Source organism: Thermobia domestica, chromosome 1 (genome assembly GCF_964235325.1).
Source record: "Thermobia domestica chromosome 1, izTheDome1.hap1.1, whole genome shotgun sequence".
In the NCBI taxonomy this organism is placed as follows: domain Eukaryota; kingdom Metazoa; phylum Arthropoda; class Insecta; order Zygentoma; family Lepismatidae; genus Thermobia; species Thermobia domestica.
Window position 1 is genome coordinate 195,721,748 of NC_137454.1, and position 10,883 is coordinate 195,732,630.

Sequence of the window (10,883 nt, forward strand, 5' to 3'; positions counted from 1 at the left end):
TCTATAATAGGAAGATAGGTTATAAATGGAATTCTCAACCATCCGTTCAGGGTTTCTAAAAAAAACTTGGGTTGCAATTAGCTAGACCGTACATAATGGAGCGCCTCAAGAATCTTCCGACTAATTTGTCTATTGGTATTATATATATCCTTGGAAATATCCTTGGAATTCCGAAATATCCTTGGAATTAAAAAAAAAAATCTGTCATCTGTAATTGATTCATCTAGTCTTCCAGAGCAAGCACGATGTCGAACGTGCCCTAGGAATAAAAACAGAAAAACTAAATCTTTTGTATCAGATGCAAAGAGGCTGTTTGTGCTAAGCACAGAAAGGAAGTCTGCATTTCGTGCAGTAAGGAATAGCTGTATCTGTTTAAAAATACATACACACTCCTATTCTGTATTCTTGTAACTGATAAAGTAAAATAAATATATTTAAGTTCGTGTATAATAATTTTAGTAGCGTTTAATTATATGGGGTGCGCTGGCACCCCACCTGCGTATTCACGTAAGCTTTTTTTGTCTGTGTATTCCAGGGTTAATAGTAATAACAAAACATTGTCACGGAAAACAAATTATATTGAAGTCGGGTGTGATAACTACATTTGGACCACTTAGATGCTAATGGCCAACTTAAGAAAAGAACAACGCTTTTAATTCACTTCTATAAATGGGCATTAAAAAAACATTTTTGTAAACAGTAAATTCTAAAATCATAAATTCCATAGTTATGGTTTTGGATACGAATATTACAGAAATACGAATTGTTCATGAGATGTTGAACATCAAATTTCACTCTTGGAAAATTTCAATTTCGGAATAAGGCCAATTGTCGGGTCCTTCCAGTATCGAGCCCGAAATCCTATACTAAGTAAAATTGTATTAGTGGAGATGATTCCCTTGAAGTAATAATTCCTTTAACAACTCTTTAGGCTTTAATCATTGGTGTTTAAAGTTGAGTGGAGGTTTAACGTTGTGTTTCCAGTAAACAGTGACGTAAAGACAGGGATGTAAATGAGGGGCGGCAAAGAGTTTTCAGCCTATTGAAGACAAAACATTAAAACATCCGGCCCTCCCTCCGGCCAAACACATATTATCCAGTTTTACAAATTTAATTCGATAGCAGCTCTCGCCAAGTAAGCTTTGTGGTGGACAAACACCATGTCCGTGAGTTTTCTCGGGGTTCTCCCTTTTTCTTTCTCTTTCCACTATTATCATTAATCTTATTATGGCTGTCTCCTTTAACCTCGATGCATCATGATATGTTAATGTAATAAAAAATACAAACTTAGTGTCGCAAACATCCACAAACATCCAAATTTTGAAGAAACCTACAACACACTAAGGTTGTTAATCTGCTGGTATTACAATCTACCAAGCAATGCCGAATTTTTAATCTTGAAACGTTTCAGTTCTTTTGTATCTATGAGGAATGGGAGTTCAATAGCGGCAACTGTTTATTTACAACTGATACAAAATAGGTACATGTTACGAAAGTTTATAGTCCTTCAGTGTAGTTACAGCATTGTGTATAACCCGTTTCTAGCGATTTGGAAATCGTTGGATACCTGTAGCAGCACCTATTGTGTTGATAGTTCTAGTGGACCGGTCTACTGCTTGAAGAATTTCTTGCACAGTACTGAAACGAATGCCACAAACAGGTTCTTTCATCTTAGGAACCAAGTCAAAATCACAAGTGCTTAAGTCCGAGGAGTAGGGTGGACGTTACAGCACTTCTCAACCCCATCGATCGAACAAATCAGTCACACTTCGCACTGTATGCTTCCGAGCGTTGTCCAGCAAAATCATTGCTGGGTTCTACAAAAAGTATCACTGCTTCTCTCAAGACTGGTCGCAAGTTGTGTTCCAGAAAGAAACAACAATACTGCGGATTAACGGTCTGATGTTGGGGAACAGCATGCGCTAGTGCGAATAATATACACCATTCCAGTCGTATACGAAGATCACTATAACTTTCAAATTGCTGGGGTTCTGACTAACATTGGATTTTCGTAGTGACTCATAATGGCGCCATTCGTTTGATTGGCGTTGAGTTGTGTCTCGTGCGATTTGACCCATCTTTCATCCAGCGTAATGGTACGGCCTCAGAAAGCCTGTCTTTTTCTCTCCTAGCATTCAGAGTGGTACGAGCATTGTCGTATCCTGGCCATATCTAAATTTCAGTTAACTCAAGTGGAATCTAGCGTGATGCAATTTTTCTCATGCGAAAGCTTTCCTTCAGAATGTACAGAACAGTAGTATGAGCTAATCTTGTCTATTGGGCCAGCTCACGAATATCATGACGTTGATCAGTGTCCAAGAATGCGGTAACAACATTCACGCCTTCTTCACTGGCACGGGGATGAATGGAGTGTTATATGTCTTCCAGATTTTGTTGTTCTTCCTTGAAGGCTTTTACCCATCTTGCCATTGCTCTGTAAGGCAATGCAGATTCCCAGTAAGCCTCTTGAAGACCTCTATGACACTCTCGTGCTGTACATACTCTGACACATTCAATTTTTATCCAACTCCGTTGTTCTTGTTTCGAAAACATTGTGACTACAATAACCTTGCCATTCATCACCCGCGCACATGTGTGTGTTTTTGTTTGTGGCATATACCGCCCGCTACACGAGGCTCTGTTCTTCTTGACTATTGGCCTTACGCGTGACATTGGAAGGAAGAGTCAATTTGCGTTGAAGTAAGGTAGGTATGTAACTAAGATGTGGTACGAAGGACATTATTTGATTCCGTTGCATAGCGTCTCAAAAGCATTGCTATCATTATTAAAGTTGCAACCCTCGTATTAATTTAAAAGTTTCAAGTTTAAGATAAATGATCCATCCTGTATGTTGGGTGTACTTAAACTCACGCTCATGCTAGAAGTAAATAGTGAACAAAATTATAATGAAACATTGTTTTGTTTTGATTTTAGACTCGGGTAAAGATATGACGATAAGTCAACACATTGATAGATAAGTGCCTAACAGAGAAACACTATTATTATTTGACGTGGAATAGGATTAATATGGTGACACAATTGGATAATTCGTATTCACATCCTATTCTTGGTCCTTTATTATTGTTTTTTACGGTTCAAAATTTAATTTCAAGATACATGTGATGCAACATTGAAACAAAGTGCAAATAGTGTGAAAAAACAGAACTAAATTCACTTACATACCATATGTAAAAGTCCTTACGTGTATAATTTGTGCTAAAAGCATGACATTCTTACAAACACGCACGGAAGTTAGTGTACATACGTTACATACGCATGATATATGAATTCCTCGCATGCTAAGCGGCTAGGTGGCTCATTCTCAATGAGCGTGAGCCTGGTTCTAGTTCTGATGTGGGCACGTTATTGTTTATTCCTGTTTCTGCACACTAATCCCATTTTCTTTCAATATTACTATTCAGATTTATCTTAAAATAACGTTTTGAACATTAAAAAAAAAAAAAAAGAAAACAGTAGTGGGATATAAGCATGGAACATCCTTGCTGAACAATAATAATGTTTTCTTTGTTAGACACTCATCTTTCCCTTTGCCGTGCGATGTTCCCATTTTCATAGTTTTGTTAGCCAATCTGCTGGAGGCCTCGAGGTTATATGTCATATTAAGAGTTTGTCTTCTTCGTATATAGTGTGAATCAGTAAATCTGGTTATTTCGGAACTATACTTTTTCTTGGTTTCATTTCAGAGGGAAGTATACTGCTACTGCTACCAAAAGACCTTGTTCAACACATTTCGGTAGCAACTGTTTCTGATTGGAGCACAACAGAAAGGCGTTCTATAGAATTTCGAAAATGATTCGAAATTCATCAAAATCGTGCAGTTCCGTCAGCCCATGTTATGAAGGCATGGTTTAAAATTTTGAGGCAACTAGCTTTACACTAATGAAGAAAGGCGCCATTGTAGATTGTTTTTCGGACATAGATTTCTCTTTTCAGCGAGTTAGACTTCGAAAATCAAATGTTCGTATGTATACATTTTGAATAAGCAAACTACCATATTAAAATATATTCTGCATTCTTTTGCCTTGCTTTTAATTGAATTAATGCAGGGAAGCGTAAAGGCTGCTGTAAATACTTTATTTTCTATATCAGAAGAAACGTTTGTCTTATATGTAGGCCTATACCGGTACCAGCCATTAAAGTACAATTAATCTGTACTTGTCTTTCATTTTATATTGAGTTAGATTATACTAAAAGATACGTGTATATTTATTTATAAGTATATCATTATAGCTTATCAATATTATGTTCAATATAACAACACTTGAATAGAAAAGTCAAGGAAAGGTATAATTGCAGCATAGCAATTTTATGATCATTACTGAAAGATGAAAATTTGTGAGCGGAAAGCTATATCTAAATCAAGATTTCTAGCCAAACGCACCTTTATTTGATTTAGTTCATATAATTAATTTAAAATGCTCTAAATAAATTTTCTAATCTTATAGTCGAGAAAATACTAAATATTTTTATCATATTTCTATAAACATTACTGTTAACAGTTCTTAATTAACTGTGACAGTAATTTCTGAAAATCAAATAAGCTAGAGTGTATAACGTTCATTTGTATTACTATTCATTTTTTTGTTATCGTTTACTTATGTAACTTCTGGCTTCTGGTAAACATTATTATCACGTCAAGAGTCTGCTAAAGATAATTTCTAGTAAGATACTGGTAATAGCCAGCGATATAATAAGTTTGTATTGGAATATTAGCTCTTATCTGCGATAGGGAAGAGTAGAAGTGGTGTAGAAGCTTTTGCTAGAATTGTAGTCCAAAAATTCTTGAAGAAGAGACATTCGCGTAGAGAGAGAAGAAAATTGGAAAAACAATGTACAGAATGATTAAAAGAATGTTCATTGTAAGTCTGATTTGATTAACGTGGCACGAAATAGATTTTTTAAATAATTCTTTTGAATTTGTTATCAGTTTAATCAGAAGAAATTTTGGCTTGCCTATTTGTCGTGGCAATTTTACATTAAGCTCACCAATTCCAATGCAAAGTGCATTTGAAATGAAATCTTTAATTTTGTTGGGATAATCCTGTAACCTACCTTTCTTCGAGACGAGAAATTGTGGTGAGGAATAGTCTATACTGGGAGCAATGTTTCGGGGCCTATACTGGTACTATTCTATTTATTATTATATCAAATAAGTATTTTTTGATCTTCTCCGGTGGGCACTCTCAGAGCTCCGGGAGGGGGGCAGTTCCCCCCACAAAAAACGTGTCTGGAAGAAACTGACTGGGAGGACTGATGTTGAATTGTGGTCTGTACACCAATGAAATGCACCGAGTTCACGACCTGTTCATAATTCAGAGCTCACGCTAGTAGTAATTCCTGTCTCTCGTAACATCGATGTAAAAAAAAAAAAAGTCTTTTAAAAATCATTTGACGTTCTAAAGGTGTCTTTTAGGCTAAAGGAGACTGATGTCTAGTGAAACTGAATAATAATGATATTATGGGTGGAATAAGAATATAGGGGGAAACAGGAGAAACTCCAAAAATGGGGAAAACTATGTTAGCACAAATACGTATAAGATCCGTTCAATAAGTCCCGTGACTACCTTGAAACAATATATGTAACGATGGCAGAAAGATTTATTACCAGATTAAATTCTTACATATATCTCTATCGTCGCCATACACGCACTGGAAGTCCTTAGGTAAGTCGTCTACAATAGAATATGTTCAGCTTCGCTGTCACATTCAGTTCAATGGACATAATCAAAATGTTTCCCGTTGAGGGCAGGGGAGACCATGAAGTTTAGTGGGGTCAAATCAGCCGAACATCTGGGGTATTAAACTACTGTGATCCTTCTTTCAGCGCAACACTGAGCACAAGAAAACTGATGCCTGATACACTTTCTTGTGTGTTAGTTTTTAGCCAAAGAAAGGGTAACAGACCTTTACATACTCCATATTTCTCTGATTCGTCTTCAGCGGACTTCCATCCTCTTTCCCAAACTCAAAATTGTCCTCAAGTAGGAGCATTTGAGGATGTTGCATTGATTGAAGGGAATGTGACGGCTGTGTTGGCAAGGGATATCACTTAATTGCCCGGCTCCGACTTCAATGAATTGTTTTTCCCTGATAGAGGACATGACGTATGCATTATTTCTGATGACACAAATTTTTGCCATGGTGCATGTTTTCTAATTGTTTATTATTTTTGAGTTGTGATGTGGTTATCAGAGATTACTGTAGAAGTCCCTTACTACCCTTTGTAAACGGAGTGTTAATGAAAGAACAACCATGTAGATATATATATATATAAGGCCTAGGGTGTAGTCGTATGGTAGGTATGACCTTGACAGCGGCCATCTTGAAATCAGCCATTTTGAATTAAGGTCAATTTTTTTTTAAATGGGAATAGGGCAATATGATACATAATTTCGGGATAGAATTTAAATAGGAAGATAATGGTGAAGTTAGTTTTACGCCCATTTGGGGAAAAGTTCCAGGCATATTAATTGTTTACACTTATTAGGTGCTTAAGTTCCTTACCTCCGCTTGTGTCGTACGTATTTTTACATTCTAGAAACGTAAAGTTTCCAGTGAGTTCTTGTACAGTACAACGACTTTACTAGTACTTTTTGAGTAGGTATGCAACCACACGCAGTAATTTTTACTTCATCCGCCATCTTTTATCTTCGTGTATGAGTACTGACCTGCCACGTAGTATTATTTCCAGGCAGTGAAATGTCCTTTATATGTTGTTGTCCACTCAATTTACGTCATAAAATATCAGGGAATTCCCTGTGCCGCCATTGCACAAATCTGAAAACTGCAAATTTGGATAGAGCAGGTTAGGATATTTTGTCGATATCATGCCGCATCACGTCTACAATCAGTAATTTGTGCACTATTTAACTCTAAAGTTTGTTCTCCCACGCTTTCGGCAGTCTATAACACGTAAACGACACGCTTTTCGTCCTATGAGTACTGCATTTTTTTTGTTTGTTTTGCTCTCAGGAATCACCCCTCTGTTTTTGTACAACGAATTTAGCGTTATATTGTGTAGCGTCATCAGAATCAATTTGACTACACTAACGCGACAAAAGTAACTCTTCTCAAAAACAGTTCTGTTCTTGGTTCTTGGTTACCTGATAATATTACACCACGATATATTCCACATACAGATGCAAATCATGTCCTCCCCCCATGTCATTTCAAGACGAATTTAATGTTCCATTCTAAACGTAGCTTTTCCTGGAATAACATCCACCCTTCAAGTAACTGCCATCCCTACCACGGTATCTCCTAAATTCGCCCATGCTGTAAAGTTGTCTTCCAACTGATATTAAGAGTTTTATTCCAAAATCCAAAGCATCAGTAAAAGTACCCACACAAGTACGACCCCTAAATTGTTTCAGTAATATCGAAATAATTTTAATCTGAATAAAGTTATACTGAAAAACGTAACATTCACCCTTGTTATAATGTCTGGGTTGACGGTTGCTAATAATGCAAACTGCATTTCTGTCGATTTCAAATATTGAACTGAAACCGAACAAAACAGTCCTCAAAAAGGGCCCAACAGTTCTTAAACCGAACCGAACCATTCTACAAACCGAACCGTTTCAAAGCCGAACCGAACCGTTCCCAAACCGAACCGTTCCCAAACCGAACCGAGCCGTTCCCAAACCGTACCGAACCGAACCGTTTCCAAACCGAACCGTTTCCCAAACCGAACCGAACCGTTCCCAAACCGAACCGGACCGGTTTGAAGTCCAAACCGATTGATTCGGTTTAGACTACAAACCGAACCGAAACCGGTTAACCGGTTCTTGGAACACCCCTAACCCCTAGGAGAGTGGGAAGGGGCCACATGTGAAAATGGTTGATAGCGACCCATAGAAGAATAATCGAATCCGTAGTTTTTGATCTATCGTGTGAGATGATTAGTCACACTAGTCACACCTCTGATACCATTAAAGTGCAAGTTCATCCTCCAGCAGCATGAGGATGAGAAGGGGTGAAAAATTAAATGTCTCAAATGAATAAGATTCGAGTCCAATCCATATTTTCGGGAACGCTAATCTGTTAGGCAACACCCCGATGACATTTTAATCCTAGTTCCCAGGTTAGGCTAGAACGGCCATGTCAGTTGCATTAGAAATTTACAGCTCGTATGTCTACTCTATATCTGTATCTATTTATCTTTATATATACTGTACATGTGGATGTATGCATATGAATGCATATTCCACCATAATTCACAAAGCATGGAGCAATTTCTACATACTTTGTAGACATATGACTTAGAATCTGGAAAATATACTATCTCATACCCCAAGTGGTGCCAAGTAAAAATAATCGAAAACGACTACTGTTAGTGTGGAATCCATAGTTTTCGGGGTCATTAAAATGACGATCCTAATACCGTTTAATACCAAGTTCTTCCTCATTGGCATAGAGGTGGAAGAGGTAAAAAATATAATGTTCATAGTGGCTGAGATTAGTATCGAATTCATAGTTTTCGAGATCCGGAAAACGGCTGACCTGCTTGAAATAACTTTTGAAACAACCCTCAGACTGGGCTTTTAAGTCGTATTCATTGGATTAAAGGGCGTATTCTAAGGGGGGAAGGCTGTTTCACAGTGGAGTATGAAGGGCACTGTCCACCCAATGTGTCTAGCATGCACCCATGGATTTCCTTGGTCGACTTCTGTTGCAGAAAGAAGAACTTCATTACATCTCGCAGCACCTCTTTGGTGAATTTGACATCTGGCTCCGCCATGGTTCATTCAATTGCCTGTAAAATAAAAACCGTTCATGGTAGAATAGTGAAATTTGGTACTTAAACATATAAAACATCAACATTTCACATGACATCAATTACATCAGGATAGTACATTCGGAAGGGGGTCGGACCGAGAACTTATCAGCCGACCCTCGCACGCACATACATTACTCTAGTTGCCTTTTCTTGGACCATGATATAACACTACTGACGCTAAGAGATGGCGTTAGTATCAACATCTTCGAGACAAGGAAAATACGGGGAATGACAGTCTATTCTGAAATCGAGAAAGGATTAGCCAATGAAGAATGCTGAAACAGAGATCAGCCAATCAGCATGTTCGATATATTTCTCAGATAACATCAATATGACTGTTATGAAATGTCATATAATTCCATTTACTCTGCACTTGTCAGCTGTAAATCCATCTGGCAACAATCGATGTAACTACTTGATGAAAACTCGTAGAGTAACTGCTTATGTTTCAAAGTTAATCTACAATGTTACCACACTGTAAATTTTCAATTCTCTGTAGCGGCTGAAGGAGGCCGCGGAGGGTATTTCGTCATATAAAATTTTCGCTTTATATTGAGCTGTAGAATAGTGCTCTGTGGTCCGTGGGCGCCATCTTTAGAACACCTGATATATATATATATATATATATATATATATATATATATATATATATATATATATATATATATATAAAGAGAGAGAGAGATCCATACACTTCGGTTTTATGACCCTAGACTTCTTGTCCTTTGTGTTTACTGTGTCTGTACATCTAAGGTTCCGCCAGTGGTGCTTATTAAACAAAACTACTGTATTTTGTTAATGGTAAGCATTTTAGGGTAGCGTGCAAGAACTTAATGGTCTAGATTTGTAAATAAATATGCACAAGTATATTATCAGTTTTCAATAAGACTAGCTATAATACGAGTGAAAGCTGTCTGTTCATTTGTAAAACTTCCTGGCGAAAATGATTTCTCTCATGTAAAGAAATCTTATCAATTAATTCAATTGTTAAATAAAGTCTGTAAGTGTAATTGAATTCTCTCAAGTACATGGGTTTTTACAAACACAAAGTTTAATTCATTCATTGAAGAGAGAGAAGGACAAAATAATACTCTACGATATTTGAGGGAAATACAATAGTTATCACATCAAATTCCCACTTACAACCATTTTATGTTTTGAAGTATTCGAGATAAGGATAGATCAAAAGTAAATATTTTCAATGATAACATGAAACAATGACTTTTTTACGGATCATGTTAGACACACATTGATTCACGTGTTTAAAATTGTTGAATCATTATCACAAGTTTAGTAGCGGAGTTATACATTAAATGTTTATATTTAATATCCGGTGCAATGACTACGAAATGAAAATTCAGTAGGTGATTGCTCTTATTGATACTAACTGAATGTCTAATACAGGTCTTGGCAGAAGAATAAATACTTTCATCTAGAAATATGAGTAAACATATTATTTTATACAATACACACGTGCTTCTGACAATTTCAGTCCTAAGCCCGAAAGGATTTGAGGTTCATTTTTAATGCAATTACACGAAGTTCGAGTGTAGTAGTGTAGTCCTGAGTGATATGTATGCGTCTGTCAGAAATCTTCCGAGGGTACGGAAAATTACACTATATCAAAACATACATCAAAGAAACACCAATGACGGGGTAATAATACCTTAGGGAAAGTATACTGTATGAAAAAAATGCATCAAAGAAATATTCCGATGAGATGAGTGATCAATTATTATTCCTTTCTAGGAAATTATTATTCCCCTCGAATTTCTACCTTTTTGAAATATTCGAACGGAAATTCATATTTTGTTAAATATACATCATAAACACCCAGACGATGGGGAAGTAATATCCTAGGGAATTATTACCTCTCGAGCTCTCGTTTATTTGATATATTTCAACAGAAAATCATACTATATCAAAAGATATGTCAAAGAAACACACCGAGGATAAAATTATTACACCCCTCGAATTTCCGCTTATATGAAATGTTTAAAAGAAAAAAATATTATATTAAAATATTTACCTAAAAAACACATCTACGAGAGAGTAATAATACCATAGGTAATTACTTTTCCCT